The 18646-nt window shown below is 36.7% G+C and overlaps 1 long non-coding RNA gene across 3 annotated transcripts in view; it reads left to right on the top strand.

Moving 5' to 3' along the window:
- The window catches only part of LOC149136066 (uncharacterized), a 238785-nt gene that overhangs the window by 170550 nt on the left and 49589 nt on the right, over positions 1 to 18646 (top strand). For all 3 annotated transcript variants that reach the window (XR_016241524.1, XR_016241523.1, XR_016241525.1), the window contains exon 3: positions 8534 to 8692. This is a non-coding gene — a long non-coding RNA (uncharacterized LOC149136066). The remainder of the gene's footprint in view (positions 1 to 8533; positions 8693 to 18646) is intronic.

Raw genomic sequence — 18646 nt, 5'->3', positions numbered from 1 at the left:
ATAGTGGTGATGTTAATATTTAACTGAATCAAGTGCAGATTTGATTCAGGAGACCTATAATCAAAGATGTTCCAGCCAGGGTATTTAGGAATACATTATTTTATCTGGAAGGTGATAGAATGGGATTTGAGAGAGATTTACATGCAATTTCTAGCAAGTTGAGTAGCCACACTGAGGGTCCATTGTTGGCTTGCAGTCATGCGTAGCATTTCTAGTTGTTAGTGGATTAGTCCAACCAATTTGTTTGAGATAAAGACAAACAAGAGAGTGGGGGAACAATCTGAAAAATTCCTCATAAGTGCAAAAATTCCCCCTATGGAGAAATTTTGTTTTTTTTATCTTACAGTATTACTGGTGTTTTACTTCATGATATAATGTGATCACTGGTGTTGCTTTATTTATGTACAAACTCTACTGAATCTAGAATTGTGTTATATTACTGAAGGCTTTTCAGTAATCAATCCATGCCATGCTTCAATTTTTTTCCCCCAGCTATTTTCAGTAACTGTTTTGATTTACCAGTACTGGTTCTTTACATTCATACATCTCCTTCCAACACCCTGCTTTTCTGATAAGTTATTATTATATATTATAAGCAGTCATCCTGTTAGAGAGTATAGATGTCAGGACTTTATATATATTATGGATATATAAGTTGTTGATCTGTAGTTTTAGGGGTTTCTGATATTTTTGTATTGGGGAAATTGGTATTGTTTTCCTTTTAATAACCTTTCTGGTGTTGGCTCTCATCTCTTTAGTAATTCACTGAATGCTATTGTTATAGTTTGTTGTCTACTTATTAAGTACATTAACCACAAATTGAGTACTTTATCAGTAATGACAACCTTCTAGTTGCTAGCAGTCTTGATTGTATTAGTAAATTCCCCACTAGTTATGCTAGACCATACTTATAATGTTATAGTCTATTTTTTATCCTTTTCTCCTGCTTTTTTTTTTTCATCCATTGTACATCTTTAACATGTTTTGTATTCTGGTCCATTCACTCTCCCAATATAATTGGTTTTCTATTGTTGTTACTGTATCTTTCTCTGTGTGATATTTTTACTCTTTTTTTTCCTTCACTCTTTTTTTTTTCTTTTTTTTTTGTTAATGTCTCAGTAGAATTCTAATTCTGATAGAAGCACTCACATTTTTTTTTTTTTTTTTTTGAGCACATCTTATTCTACATGTCATTGCCTGGATCGATTGTTTAGCTATGCTTTCTCTTCTTGCATGTTGTTGCCTGGATCACTTGTTTTAGTTAAGCTTTATTTTCCCTTTCCTAAACTCTTTCAATACCAACACACATGAGACTGTACCTAAGTTCTCTGATACAAAATCTCTTGCTGTAAGGGGTTTGTATTAAAATTAATACTAATATTCATAATTTCATGAAAGAAACATTTATGTTCCAAGCATCAACTTAATAATGTACCTTTTTTTAAATTTTTTTACTTGTTTCAGTCCTTAGACTGCGACCTTGCTGGAGCATTGTCATGAAGAGTTTTTAGTCAAATGAATTAACCCCCAGTACTTTTTTTTTTTTAAGCTTGGTACTTATTCAATCGACCTCTTTTACTGAACTGCTAAGTTTCAGGAACGTAAACACACCAACACCAGTTTTCAAATGGTGGTTGGGGACAAACACAGATACAAAGATATACATACATATATATGTGATGGACTTCTTTCAGTTTCTGTCTCCCAAATCCACTCACAGACAATGGCTATAGTAGAAGACACTTGCCAAAAGTGCCATGCAGTGGGGTTGAACCCAGAACCATGCAGTTGGGAAGCAAACCTCTTACCACACAGTTATTTTATTAAATTTCTCTATATCATGGATTAATTTCAAAATTAATTGATCATATGTCATTAGAAATATGATCACAAAAGGGTTAACATTGTATTTTCTTATATTTTTCTATATTATATCTTTTTATTTTAATGATTCACTTTATTGGGATTGATCCTGCGGTCACTGAGTAAATTAGCTTATTTAGCAAAGTAATATTCTAGTTTACTACAGTAGAAAACATTTCTTAGAGAACCTGTTTGTATTTGGCCTTTATTTCCTGAAAATGTTTGTTTATTCATAGCTTCTTCAGTCCATATTGATTAATTTTATTATGGTCAGCTCTCTTATTTTATTTATGGCTTCTGTTAGATTTTTCTCATTGTTCATTCTGATCATTCTGTAGTCTTGTATGCTAATATTCTGTTTGCTGTTGTTGTTTAGCCCCAAGTCAACCTTGATCAAGCAGATCTGTGATTGAAGACATTCCAGTTATAACAATCATATCTTTCTTTCTTTTCCTTTTTTTTTTTCCCCTTTTTTTTTTGTGTGTCTTTGGACATAATACAGTGGATATAGGTGCTAGCATGGCTTTGTAGTAAGAAATTAGCTTGCCAACCACATGGTCTCAGGTTCTGGTCGTGCAAGTGTCTTCTACTACACTTTGAGCTGACCAAAGATATGTGAGCAGATTTAGTTGACAGAAACTTAAAGAAGCCCATCATACATATGTATAGATACATGCATGTGTGTGTGTGTGTGTGTGTTAATATTTTTTTACCATAATCTCATGTGATAGTTGTAAATAAATGTCACCATTTTACAAGAGGCATCCTTTGTTTCCACTCTTCCATGTAAAGCATGTCAGGCCATGGAGAAATATTACCTTCCTTGGAAACAGGTGAGGATTGGTAACAGGAAGGGCATCTGGCTGCAGAAAATCTGCCTCAGCAAATTCCTTCTGATTCTTGCAAGCATGGAAAAGTAGACATTAAACAATGATGGTGATTATGATCATTATGTGTAGTGTGGACTATACAGGATAACCACTACATATATATATATATATATATATATATATATATATATATATATATATATATAGTAATAATAATAATCTTTGAATGGAATTTATAAGTATTTTAATGCATTGCTACACATGTTTCCACAAATCACATGTTTCTTAAGATTACAGTCCATATTCTTGGGATAATTACAGTACAGTCTGTAGTATGAATGGACATCAGGTAGATTATGTTGCAATCCCCAAAAATTGGTTTTGCTAGTTGGCATCATTAGCCTGTAGCCAGCGTAATAGAATTGGAACTGTTACATACATATTCAAAATGTTTCCCATAAACGAACTTAAAGGATATATATATATATATGTATGTATAGGTATCAGATAGAGGGGTTTAATAGCTCTAAGGGATAATTATGTCCCAAGACACTCCTGGCTATTAGCTGGGTAGGTACAGTCTTTTGTAAGGTTGTACGGTAGCAGGTGGTTCAGTTGGTAAACCGGAGTTTAGGTTATATGGGAGAAGAAAATGGATATAATAACAATGGGAAACTCTTGGTTTTCACTGGTATGTCTTTAATTAAATAGATAACATTTTCTTCTCCTATATATATATATATATATATATATATATATATATATCAGATTGGAGCCTGGTGTAGCCATCTGGTTTCACCAGTCCTCAGTCAAATCGTCCAACCCATGCTAGCATGGAAAGCGGACATTAAACGATGATGATGATATAATGTATGTATTTGCAGTAGTCAAAACTGTGTTATGTTTAAGGAACCATGTGAGCAGTTTGGTTACCACACAGGGCACACAGGTATGGGTTTTGGCTGTAAAAACCCATACCAAGCCACTGTATAACTGCATCATTCAATATGTCCTTGTTAAAAACAGTAGAATGTGATTTATTAGAGTTTGGTTGATATTTCTAGCAGCTTTAGATACTGAACAGGGGGCTCCTTTATTGGCACTATTTGTTATAATCTTATATTTGTTTCAGTCATAAGACAGCAGCCATACTGGGACACTGCCTTGGGGACCTTTTTGTTGAATGAATTGACCCCAGTACCTAGTATTTTTTGTCAAGCCTGGTAGTTATTCTATCAGTTTCTTTTGTCAACCCACTAGGTTATAGGGACGTAAATAGACCAATACCAGTTATCAAGCTGTGATGGAGGACAAACACAGACATGAAAACACATGCACACACATATATACAATAGGCTTCTTTCAGTTTCCACCCACCAAATTGCCTCACAAGGTTTCTACCATAGCCTGAGGTAAAAAGCACTTGCCTAATGTGCCACACAGTGGGACTGAACCCAGATCCATGTGGTTGGGATGCAAGCTTCTTACAGCCATACCTGCACCTATGTGTAGAATTACAAGTATATTTTGCAGCTAGACATTTGAACAGTTCTTTCCAAGGTATCTTATGTTGCCATCATTCTCGATTCTAGTTTTACATTTTTCTTTCTTTGTTTATTTTTTTCTGTTTTCTTCTGATGACATGTTCTTTTGTGTATGGTCTATCTATTGCATTTTTTATTGTTTTATTTTCATTGTCTTTTGAAGACTTATCTACTATATCTGTAGTTCTTTCTGGTTTGTTATTTCCTTTGTGTTTGAAGGGCTTGTGTGTGTGTGTCCATGTGTGTGTGTGCATGCATGTGTGTGTGTGTGCCTATGTGCTTTGTATATGAATAGTTTATTTTGTTTTATTTCCAGTGGAAATTCTTTGTGCAAGTCCTATTTCTGTTTCTAAGATCTTTTTATTGTCTATTATAAATCTGTGTACATTCGTTTGCTATCGTGTTTAGTTGTTTATTATTAGGATGTCTGGTGAAGTAAATTGGGTTTACTACAATCATCTTTCTTCTTCTTCTTCTTCTTCTTCTTCTTCTTCTTCTTCTTCTTCGAACCTCTTCTTCTTCTTCTTACCTCTTCTTCTTCTTCTTCTTCTTCTTACCTCTTCTTCTTCTTCTTCTTACCTCTTCTCTTCTTCTTCTTACCTCTTCTTCTTTTTCTTCTTCTTCTTCTTCTTCATACCTCTTCTTCTTCTTCTTCTCTTCTTCTCTTCTTCTTACCTCTTCTTCTTCTTCTTTTTCTTCTTCTTCTTCTTCTTCTGCTTCTTCTTCTTACCTCTTCTTCTTCTCTTCTTCTTACCTCTTCTTCTTACCTCTTCTTCTTCTTCTTCTTCTTACCTTTGTCGTCATCGTCGTTTTCTGCTGCATCATCCTACTACTACTACGACTACTACTAAGACAGTGAACTGGCAGAATCATTAGCACACCGGGCAAAATGCTTAGCAGTATTTCGCTCATTGCTACATTCTGAGTTCAAATTCCGTCAAGGTTGTCTTTGCTTTTCATCCTTTCGGGGTCGATAAATTAAGTACCAGTGAAGCACTGGGTTCAATGTAATCAACTAGTCCTCTCCCTAAAAATTTCAGGCCTTGTGCCTCCAGTAGAAAGGATTATTATTATTATTATTACTACTATTAAAGATAAGAAGGAGCGCTTTGGCTGTAATATAGATAGGGATACATATACACATGCATAAGTGCAACAGTTTGAACGTTTTCTACTATTGTGTCAGGCTGACCAAAAACTTGTGAGTTGATTTGGTAGATGAAAACTTTAAGAAGCCCATCATATATATGTGTGTATCCATGTGATAGTCATGAATGAACATCACCATTATACAAGTGATGTTGCTTATTTTCAATCTTCCATGAGAAACATGAATGGTGATGGGAAGATACTACCTTGCTTATAATTATGTGAAGGTTGGCAGTGGGAAAGGCATTCAGCCATATAGAATTGACCTCAACAAATTTCACTAGACCCATGCAACCATGGAAAAGTGGACTTCAACTGATGATTATGGTGATATATAAACACACACACACACACACACACACACTCACACACACACACACACACACACAGAGTGTATGTGTGAGAGAGTGGGGAGAGGGGAAAGAGAAGACTGTTGTAGTTTACTTAAAGCTTTCAAAATATTTTGAAATTCAGTGTATGCAGTAGTAATGTGGTTTGACTATTAAGTATGAATAATGGCAATAACAAAGATATTGAAATGTTACTTTAGAAATGTTTATTTAGTCTTGATATTTTGGGTAAAATTTTAGAACAGGAGAGAAATACAACTGTTAGGTTTTTACCTTTCATAGGCCTTTTCTTTTCATGGTTCTGATACCTGTCATGGTTGCCTTTGCAATGTGTGTCTCATCTGAGATTAAGAGGTAACATTTTTTGATTGTGTGGCACTCTTTGCATATTTTTTCCAGGTATAGTGTATCTAGGTCTATATTGTCCAATATGTGCTTCCTATTTTTTTTTCCTTTCAAAATACAAGGATGTGATTTAAAGGAGATTTAGTTGAAATTTCTATTGAGAGGCCACAAAGACTTCTATTATTGACTCATTATTATAGTTAATGTTTGTTGTCATTGAACACTGTCGCATACCTTGAGATTCTTCATTTGGTGAGTTGCATTTCTGAAGATAACATCTCTTAATTCAGTCCAAATTCATTATATATTTATGTAGCTGCAGTGGAGGCGCAATGGCCCAGTGGTTAGGGCAGCGGACTCGCGGTCATAGGATCGCGATTTCGATTCCCAGACCGGGCATTGTGAATGTTTATTGAGCGAAAACACCTAAAGCTCCACGAGGCTCTGGTAGGGAATGGTGGCGAACCCTGCTGTACTCTTTCACCACAACTTTCTCTCACTCTTACTTCCTGTTTCTGTTGTGCCTGTAATTCAAAGAGTCAGCCTTGTCACACTGTGTCATGCTGAATATCCCCGAGAACTACGTTATGGGTACATGTGTCTGTGGAGTGCTCAGCCACTTGCACAGTAATTTCACAAACAGGCTGTTCCGTTAATCGGATCAGCTGGAACCCTTGATGTCGTAAGCGATGGAGTGCCAACAACAACAACAGCTGCAGTTAAATTTTATATGCTGAAACTAAAGTTTTATTGCTGTTGTTGTTTTTATTTTTGTAATGTGTTAGGGAGTAGAAGGAGCAGATCTTCTGAATATGAAGATTACTTTATGTATTGAGATACTTCAGCTGCTAAAAACAAATTTGGGACTAATTTATCAGTGGTATATTTCTTATATTATTTCCATGTATATTTTATTTTTAAAACACAATTTTGCACCAACAAAAGAAAAGAAGCAAAGAACAAACAAAAAAATTGGAAAATCCATTCCATCTTTTGATATCAGATTATAGTTCCCAGGTTTATGTTTCTGATGCTTAAGCCAAAATTTATTTTTAAGTATAGAGGAAACCCAATCAAAAATGTATTATGTTGACTGGTTGATGATTTATAAGGATTATAATCCATGCATTTGTTTGAGTTGCCTCTTTATATGTGATCTTATTTACATTGTGAAAAGTTATTATAAGGCTTCCTGTGAAAAATTATGTATTTAATATGGTGAAATTTTCTGAATATTATTTCGTGTATGTTTCTATCCATATAAATCCAAATCTTAGCTTCTTGCAAATTTTCTGAAATGAAACATGCATGCATGCATCCATCCATCCATCTATCCATCCATCCATCCATCCATACATACATACATACATACATACATACACACACACATACATACATACATGCATATCATCATTATTGTATCAACATTTAATATCTGTTTTCTATGCTGGTATGTGTTGGATGGTTCAACAGGAGCTGGTGAGTCAGAGGCCTGTACTAAGTCCTATTGTCTGTTTTGGCATGGTTTCTACTACTTGATGTTTTTCTAATGCTAACCACTCTTTACAGAATGTAGTGGATGCTTTTTACATGGCACCAGCATTAGTTAGGTCAGCATTAGTTAGGTCACCAAGTAACTTGCAAGGCAAGCCCACAATTGAGGGTGTGACACACAGACACACAGCCTCTCTCTCTCTCTCTCTCTCTCTCTCTTCCTCTCTCATCAGGCAGTGTATCAGTCTCTTAATCTATTTGGATGTTATGTTATTCTTTTGGGAGTTTTTTATGTATATAACTGTTGATTTATATTGATTAAACAATTATACTGAGTGAGATACATCATTGTTCAGGATTCAAATGCTGTGGGATCACATATACATTTCATATTTCTGTAAGTCATTAAAATATACAAGAGTCATTTATATTGTTGGATGACAATGGCAATTTCAAAACAAAGAAAAGATCTGATTTGGAAACATCCATCATCTTCTGTTCTATTTGTCATCAGGTTGATCTGTGTCCATTCCACCACAAAATGGTATAAAATATAAAGCAAAATGATTCACTATTCTTGTGTGTCGTCATCTTGTTTAACCTGATCAGTTTTGATTCAGCAGGCCTTTGATTAAAGGTTGTGATCAATTTGATTATTTATTTCTTTGTTTTTATATCAAGAACTACAATGTCCAGTGTCATTATTCTTCTATATTTTATGTCTGTGATTTGAAGCAGATTCACTACCTGCTTCCTCTAGTGGTAGCATTAAAGGCTCCCTTGTTTACTCTTTCATGCTCCTTTGATAAAATTTTGTGTGTGTGTGCATGCACGTGTGTGTGTGCATGCACGTGTGCATGCATGCATGCGCACATGTTTGTTTAACAAATGTATGTGGTAAAATCCCAGTGCTGTTTATTTCTGCCTGCAATCTTACTGTGCATTTCTGTTGTTTCAGGTCTGTGTATACATGAATTGGGATTAAAACATGTTTGCATTGTCTTGGATTAACTGACAAAGTACTGTCTTGGATTAACACACAAAGAGTTTCTTGGATTAATTGACAACATTTTCACAACTGTCTGCAAAGAATATTTTAAATTTGATATTATATGCGGTAAGGTTCAAGTTACATTATTATTAAGTCTGAAACTATTTCTGTGATAATTTTGAAGTTAATTTCCAGGTTTTTTTCCTACATTTATTTATATAATCAATGTTAAATCTCTGAACGAGGTATTAACAGTAACTGCATGATAAAGTGAAGTATATTTGCCACTTAAATGTGGCTGACCCCAAGGAGTGGATGTTACTGTTGCTTTTAGCCCCAGGAGGACATCTCCTCCAGCTGGCTATCGACACACATCTGTGTCCTGTCTGTATTTGCTAAGGGAAGTTATCTTTCCCATCTTGATCTACGATACGTACGTACTCGAGTTTCAGGGTTATTTCCTTTCTTCAGCGTACGACAATCGCTGACCTTCGATGCAAAAGACATCCCTTGGCAAATAACCCTGAAACTCGAGTACGTACGTATCGTAGATCAAGATGGGAAAGATAACTTCCCTTGGCAAATACAGACAGGACACATGTGTGTCGATAGCCAGCTGGAGGAGATGTCCTCCTGGGGCTAAAAGCAACAGTAACATCCACCCCTCGGGGTCAGCCACATTTAAGTGGCAAATATACTTCACTTTATTTATATAATGTTTTCTTTAAAATGACATGCTAAAATCAAGGATGGGTCCAGATATATTTTTATTTTATTTTTCCCAAGATTCCGTCATTTATGGCACTGTGGATATGAAGGTGATAATAAGCAACTAGCCAATTCTTTATTCCTGTTTTGATTCTTAATTATAGGTGTTTTCAATTCACTTACACCATTAATTCTTTTACTCTTTTACTGGATTCAGTCATTGAATTTTGGCCATTCTGAGGCACTGCCTTCATGGGTTTTTGTTTATCATAACAACCCCAGTACTTATTTCATCTAATACTTATTTTATCGACCTCCATTTGCCAAATGTCTAAGTTAGCTTTTAACCCTCTCAGACCTGGGCCCCTGTGTCTAACTTTGTCCTCCACCTGGGCTCCTGAGCAGAAAAAATAAATAGTTACATATACAGCTTAAGAATAATGATTTCAGGCAAAAAAATAGACAGAATCACAAAAAAAAATTCAGAAGAATAACAATAATAGGCCTATCTCTCAACTACCATATTTATTCACCTCATCACTTTCACTAGTTTGATTGTCTGAATCACTCTCATTGCTGGCATAAGAATAAATCATCCAAAGAATAAATATCATCAATAATTTCTTCAACTATAAAGAGTCTAGTCTTTGCTCATTTACAAGATGAAGTACTGGGTTCATCACATGCTCATTTCATCACAAAATCTTTTTTTCCCCCTCAATTCAAAATAAAAGTAAACAACAATTATGAGGGACACTCTTAACTCTGACTACAATTATGAGGGACACTCTTAACTTTGACTACAAAGTTACAATGTGATCAGTTGTCTCATTTTAGTATTTTATTTTCCATTTCTATATATGTTGTTCATTAACACTTTGCCAGGAATCTAGCAGAGATAGTGTTTAAGCTATTTCCACTGTAGCAGGAACATGACATGATAGGGTTAACATAAAAGGTCACAATTCAATACAGTTGACGCCTGCTTGCACAAGCATACACATGCACATACATGGACATATATGTATATATCTCATATATGTATATATGTGTATATATATATATATATATATATATATATATATATATATATATATATATATATATATATTGTACATATATATGTCCATGTCTGTGTGAGTGGGTATATATTACACACATGCACACACACACACACACAAACACACATATATATATATATTCTTTTACTTGTTTCAATCATTTGACTGCAGCTATGCTGGAGCACCACCTTAAGAGGTTTTAGTCAAACAAAGTGACCCTAGAACTTGTACTTTGTAAGCCTAGTACTTATTCAATCATTCTCTTTTGCTGAACTGCTGAGTTACAGGGACGTAAACCCACCAGCAACGGTTGTCAAGCAATGGTGGGAGGACAAGCACAGACACAAACACACAAATACATACACATACATGTATATATATACACATATATGTAGATATGTATATATATATATATATATATATATATATATATATATACGACAGACTTCTTTCAGTTTCCATCTACCAAGTTCACTCACAAGGCTTTAGTTGGCCTGAGGTTATAGTAGAAGACACTTACTCAAGGTGCCATGCAATAGGACTGAACCCAGAACCCAGAAGCAAGCTTCTCACCACACAGCCACACCTGCACCTATATATACATAAATGGAAACTATACATGTATATATGAAAGGAAAGTATATATATATGTAAGCCTAGAAATTGGTGTAATTCTATCCGCCAAGCAGACCCTCATATCCTTTGATAATAAGCTTTGGTCCTGCACTAACCGCAACACTAACAGAAGCAGCTTCTTTGATATAACCATGGGCTCATCTGACTCTACTCAGGTCACAGATCTAGTCAGATTGTACCTCCTTCAACAGCTCCACACACAATTCCTCCATATCAAAAGGGGTTTGTACAGGGATGATGCATTGTTAATTACAACCAGCCTAACGAAATCTTCATTAGAAAATAATAGAAAACACTTATACAAATTCTTCGCGAACCTTAACCTATCTATCTCTTTCGAAAACTCCTACAGGACAACAGATTTTCTAGATGTTACCTTAGATTTAAATTCTTCACTATACTTCCCATATCATAAACCCAATAAATACCTTAAATACATCAACACAGAATCTAGCTACCATAAATATACTTTCAAGAGCATAATCAGAATATTTGATCTATCCGCCAATGAAGAAATCTTCAATAACTACGCCAACTACTATAACCAAGCTCTAGCTGCTAGTGGTTTCTCCCAGAATGTTAGATTTATACCCAATACTAGACTTAAGGAACATCTCTCGAAACTTAGCTCTAGACAGACACACACAAATATTAGATATCCATTCCCTCCTACTATGATCAGTCAATCTTGCCCACTTAGCACCCGCATGCACAACACTCGATCTACGAACACTAATACTAACATTAGATCTTCCAACTCTCTAACACTCACTAGAAATTACACCTCCCCTAACTTGCCTAATAAAAGCAGCAGGAGATCTATTCTCTGGTATACACCCTTCATTCACTTTAAACATTAAGGGCCTCACTAAAGCTTTCTTTAGAATAGTATAGTCCAATTTCCCACATAACCATATGTACCATTCTATCTTTAACAGATCCACTTTGAAATTATCCTATTCATCCACATCAGTAAAAGCACCAGTGTGGTATCATGTAAAAGCACCTAGCACACCAGCAATTACTACCAAATTTCCTCTCCAACAACTTTAGACTTTGAGACTACCAGACATCTACTACTCTCTTTAAATTCCTTTCATTTCACTCTATTTTTTTACCCTATCTTTCTGTACCTCCTCATCATCTTTCTTATCTTCTCAGCTACCCCTTAGACAGCATACACATATGCACCATACTTCATCCTATAGCCAATCCTTAAAATCCCCCCTACCTCATTCTATCTGCCCCTCTTTCTATTTATTTTATTTTCTTTTACCAATTAATAGCCACCTCCGCTACCATTCTGTTATTGAATGTTGATATGTTTCTGTATTTTTCTTGAGATGTCTACTGTATCCAGACTTTAACCCACGTGGATATATGCAGGATTGCACCTAAAGATTTACGCTCATGGATCTACACAGGATTGCACCTAAGGACTCGTGCTCTGGTTTCCATAACTTTGGAAAGTTTAACTATGAACTTTTATGCTTCTTTTTTCTTCTCTCTTTCCATCTCCTTATTCTTTTACTCCCTTCCTCTATGTTTACATTTTATTGATATATACCATTCTCATTTTCCATATTATTCCCCTATTTTACTCTGATGACAAAATATCCCATGCACAGGGATATCCCAGAAACAGCTGTAAGATTTTGGATTTTTTCCTATAATAATATTGTATGTGACTTGAGATATTTGGTTTGCTTTAATGTCTGATGTCCTGTTTAACTATTATGTATGTATATATATGCATAAAGATATATATAAATGGAAAGTATATGAATTTGTGTATATATATATATATATATATATATATATATATATATATATATATATATATATACATATATATATAGATATATATATATATATATAATATATTATATATATATATATATGTATATATATATACCCTTCCCAGCACACACACTAGCACTGACCACTTCCCAGCACCTAACCATCATCCACACACCTACACATGCACACGTCAAGGTCACCAGCTGCCTTCCACATGCACACACACACACACTCACATACATATGCACACCTTCGTTTCGGGATCACCACCAATTTATTATCTCCCCTTCTTTCTAGCTTGCCTGTGTGACCTCTCTGTCTGGCATTCGCCATGATAGATCGTTAGCCACTAAACCTTTTTCTATTTTCTCTCCCTGTTTATTTCTGTGTTCATTTCTGTCGAAGGGCATAGGCTCGAAAAGCAAAAGACTTTCTAACTTCCCAAGTGTTAAACAAATACATTTGTTTGCTGTTTACACACCCGTCTTCATCTTTTGTTATTTTGCAAATTCTCACTACATATATACATATATATCATCATCATCATCGTTTAACGTCCGCTTTCCATGCTAGCATGGGTTGGACGATTTGACTGAGGACTGGTGAAACCGGATGGCAACACCAGGCTCCAGTCTGATTTGGCAGAGTTTCTACAGCTGGATGCCCTTCCTAACGCCAACCACTCAGAGAGTGTAGTGGGTGCTTTTACGTGTCACCCGCACGAAAACGGCCACGCTCGAAATGGTGTCGTTTATGTGCCACCGGCACAAGCCAGTCCAGGGGCACTGGCAACGATCTCGCTCGAAAATCCTACGGGAGCCAGTCAGGCGGTACTGGCAACGGCCACACTCAAAATGGTGCATCTCATGTGCCACCCGCACAAGAACCAGTCCAGGGACACTGGCAACGATCTTACTTGGCTTGCCGGGTCTTCTCACGCACAGCACATTTCCAAAGGTCTCGGTCAGTAGTCATCGCCTCGGTGAGGCCCAATGTACGAAGGTCTTGCCTCACCACCTCAGCCCAGGTCTTCCTGGGCCTACCTCTTCCACGGGTTCCTTCAACTGTTAGGGTGTGGCACTTTTTCACGCAGCTATCCTCATCCATTCTCACCACATGTCCATACCAGCGCAATCGTCTCTCTTGCACGCCACAACTGATGCTTCTAATGTTCAGCTTTTCTCTCAAGATACTTACACTCTGACGGGTATTCACATTGACATTACACATCCAATATATATATATATATATATATATATATATATATATATATGTACACATATATATATAAATACTATATATATATATATATATATATATATATATATGTACACATATATATATAAATACTATATATATATATATATATATATATATATATATATATGTACACATATATATATATATAAATACTATGTATATATACATATATATATGCCATATATATATATATATATATATATATATATATATAATGTTATGACCTGGTGGCCATAACCTGAATTTACAGAATCAATGAGGATAGGGTGAACCCAAAACAACAACACACCATGAGTAAGATTTTTCTCAAATATTATTAATAATAGTCAGCATAAAAAACAGTTTACATACAAACAAATATACATACGAACAAAATGCAAATGCTACACCGGATGTGCAGTCAAAGGTAACATATATATATATATATATATATATATATATATATATATATATATATATATATATATATATATATATATATATATATATATGTATATATACAGTTCAGAATTCAGACTCCAACTCCCGGTTTTTGATTTCACCAAAATTGGCCTCACATAGAACCTGGCCTCACAAATTTGGTGTTTCAAAAATATGCCTTCCAACAGTGGATTTCAAACAGTAGATGTCGAACCTTGGAATGTCATAAAATCTGTCTTCTATCAATTCGGTGTTCAACCTTGGGTTTTGAACCTTGGATCTAAACATAGTTAAATCTAATGTCAAAGCAACCATTTAAACTAAAATTTCATAACACAAAACGGCTGCTAGACTACATCAATAAGTATTGTTAAAAAATGAAATAGTCAAACAAAAAGCTAGTTTGCTTTAAATTCACACAAAACTGCCTCATACAAGCATGCCGAGTAACCATTAGACAAAATTTACAGTTAGTTGTCTAATACAAAAATTGGCTACATGAAAAATTTTGATTCATACACCCTTTAGCTATTTATACAAATTTTAACATTTATCTTAGCAGTAAATAGCTAGCAAAATTACCACACAACCTTCCACAAATGCAGGGTTCAACATTCACATAAATATAACATAACATAACTTGAGAGATTTTTTGTACTCACCCAGATGTGACACAGAAATTATTTTAAATCTGACCAAAGTTCTGGTGAATTCCTGGAGCATAAAATAATCCATAAAAGCCTAACAGAAAGCACAAAGTGTGTAAACTAAACAGGCAATCATAGCTTCCAGAATCCAATTGAACAACTTTGTCTCACAGAAAAAACTGTCACAAAAACTAGGGGGTAAAATTATCTCTGCTTATAAAGGTTTGCCAGGATCTAGCCAATTTGTTATAGTTTCATAGTTTTGGCTAATAACATCTAGCTTCCCCCATTTTGACAATAAACTTTATCCTTACCTTACAGTACAGCATGAAAAACTATTTACCTTTACATTTTAATTTATAATTTCCATGGGTGAAATCTACATTTGAAGTGTGATATTTTGTTGTTGGAGGTCTCCCCTTGTGGGTGTACCATATTTTTTTTCCTGTTTTGAAATTGCTGTTTTCACTCAAGAGTGTTGTAGAATTGATTTTTCTTCCCATTTATGGGAGAACCAATGGGAAGAAGTACTATGCGAACTGAACCAGCCAAAAGCCACTGTTATGCGGCTGCAACTGAAAAAGGTATCAAAGTTCAAGATTTGGAGGTGTGAGAAATAAAATTCAAGCTGGAAATGTTAAAGGAATGCGGCAACCTTTTAGGAAAAGAAGGTACACAAAGCTCTGACAACACACCCTTCTACACCAAACACAAAGGGTGTGTTGTCAGAGCTAGAATGCGTGCTCTAAGGAATGAAGGTGTTGGAGCCATGCAAGAGGCCCAAGTGGCAGAGGTGCAACAGGGAAACAAAGCCGCCATTCGGTCTCTGGTAGATGAAACAGGGGCGCAAATTACTCAAGCCAAGTAAAATGTGTGAGGCCTTTCAACAGCATTTTGCTCGACTGTTCAGTATGAGTGGCAAGCGAGAACACAGGGTGGACTTAAATGCCTATCTCCACAGCCTGCCACAACTCTTGACAGGAGAGGCAGGGTGCTGCAAAGGTGCCATCATGGTGGCAGAATTGTGAGAGGTGATGGCAGAATTCTCGAGGGACAAATCACTGGGTTTGGATGGTCTACCCTATGAGCACAGTTGTATGCCAGACTTGTTTAGAGACGTCTTGGCAGCAGTGTACTGCAACTGGCAGCAAAACGGGTGCATCCCCAGTTTTGTGAGCCGAGGATCTGTAACACTGCTGAAGAAAGATCCAAACAAGGGGGACATAATAGATAACGTTAGGCCCATCCCTATGCTCAATGCAGACTTGAAAATTTTGACCAAGGTGTTAGCCAAGAGGTTGGTGCTTGTCATCAAGAAACTGGTTGACAAGGCACAAATGTGTGCTGTGCCGGGCTGAAGCATCCATGACAACCTCCATCTGATGCACTAAATCATAGACAAGGTAGTTAAGGAACCTGGCATGGGTGGGGCCATGATCAATTTGGATCAATCCAAAGCTTTTGATGGGGTAGACCATCAATACTTGGAGGCTGTCCTCATAGCGGCTGGTTTCGATATCGTCTTCTGTGACTGGATAGCTGCTTTGTACAGAGGCATCCGTTTGGTAATTCGTGTAAATGGACATCTATCGAGACCTTTCGACATTGCACATTCAGTCTGTCAGGGATGTCCACTCTCGTCGCTTCTATATGTATTGACTCTCAAGCCACTATTGTGGAAGCTGTTGATGCTGAGAGGCATCCCACAAGAATTGGGATGTGGGACGAGCATGTCTGCATATGTGGACGGCATCACCATCATAGTGTCTAGCCAGGAACACATCGAGCTGGTCGGCGAGACACTGAAAGACTACAAAGCGGTAACAGGAGCGAAAATCAACCAGGAAAAGTCAGTGGGCTTGCAGCTCGGTACCTGGAGAAGCAAGCCCATGCCATCCACCAGCACTCCATCATAGGACACTGGATCGATGGTCCAGTCAAGTTGCTCGGGGTCTGGTTTGGTTCAGACCTCCAAACGGAGAACTGGAACAAGATATTGAGTAGAGTAGTCACTCTCGCCCGGCAATGGGCCGAGAGTAAGCTGTCCCTAAAAGATCGGGTGGAGGTGGCAAACACGTACATCGCGTCCGTCATCTACTATCGCCTGAACGTCGTGCCTTGTCCCAACCCTACCATCACCAAACTAGAACACATTCTCTTCTGTTTCTTGTGGAAAGGATGCGTTCTGATGGTTAGCACCCATTAAAAGGAGGGCTGGGCATGCCGTGGTTGATGATGCGCAGACACATGCTGAGACTGCAACATCTCCAGCTCTACGTAGACAACGGTGAACAGGTGTGGTCGCAATTTGTGAGGTGCACTTTCCCGCAGCTCATCTCCATGACTGAACTGCAGTCACGGATCAAATAGAGGCTGAGGAAGGGTGAATGGTACCACGAGTGTTGCTTTGCTCTCAAGCAACTATGCCGTCCCAGCTCAACCTTGAGTGACTTCAACACAACCAAAGCATTCTATAGGGGATTAGTAGAGGGGAGGTACAACGACAATCTCAGGGTGAACCTAATCTGTTTCCCCTTTTTATACTATGACATTTGTGATACACGATCCCTATTGATCGGCCTTTTGGGGGGGGGAGCAATAACGTCATGCAAAAAAAAACACATTACAGTAAGTGACTTTCTGTTTTCCTTTCTTCTTTTTGGATTATAGAATTATGCTCAAGCTGGCTCCGTCATTCACATGTGCCATCCTTGCTTCATCATTATTGTCAAACCAATCTTGGTGTTTCTTTACAACAATGCCAAGAATGTTACTACAAATCTCGTATACTCTTTCTTTGAATGACTTCCAACTTCCATCACAGAACAAATTATTTATCTCACTCACAAACTCACTGCATACTGATTGAATCTTAAGTTTATTGACATAAATCCGTTTAGGTAACTTGTCATTATTTGCTCTAACCTTAGGCTTGACGACAAAATTCATCTTGGCACACAAAAGCCTATGGTCAGTCCAGCACTCTGCACCACGCATCACTCGTACAATAGTAAAGTCCCTAGTATCTCGTTTCCTGGTGAGGATGTAATCTATAAGATGCCATTATCTTAGAACCAGGGTGCATCTATGTCGTTTTATATTTATTCTTTAGTTGAAACATTGTGTTCATGACACACAAATCCATCTCTACGCACATTTGTAACAGTAGTAAACCATTACTGTTGGAACTCCCAGCCCCATGCTTTCCTAAGACACCCAAGTCTCCCAATTTGCACCAACGTGAGCATTAAAATCACCTAAAATGACAACTTTCTCATCATGGGGGATATTGTGTATAATCTCTGTAAGTGATAGATAGAGGGCAAGTTTTTCATCTGATGAATTCATAGTTGGAGCATATGCACTTATGAGTGTTGCATAGTGACCTTTTCTTAATGGAAGTCTTAAAGACATCAAATGATCCAAATGACCACATGGTAGCTCCTCAAATTTTGAAACCAGAGTAGTTTTGATAGCAAATCCCCCTACTGATTCTCTCTTATAGGTCTCCTGTCTACCACTCCAAAATAAATGATACCCAGCAGATT

This window comes from Octopus bimaculoides, chromosome 4, assembly GCF_046866305.1.
Source record: "Octopus bimaculoides isolate indiv1 chromosome 4, ASM4686630v1, whole genome shotgun sequence".
Taxonomy (NCBI): domain Eukaryota; kingdom Metazoa; phylum Mollusca; class Cephalopoda; order Octopoda; family Octopodidae; genus Octopus; species Octopus bimaculoides.
This window is presented reverse-complemented; position numbering and strand designations above follow the sequence as displayed.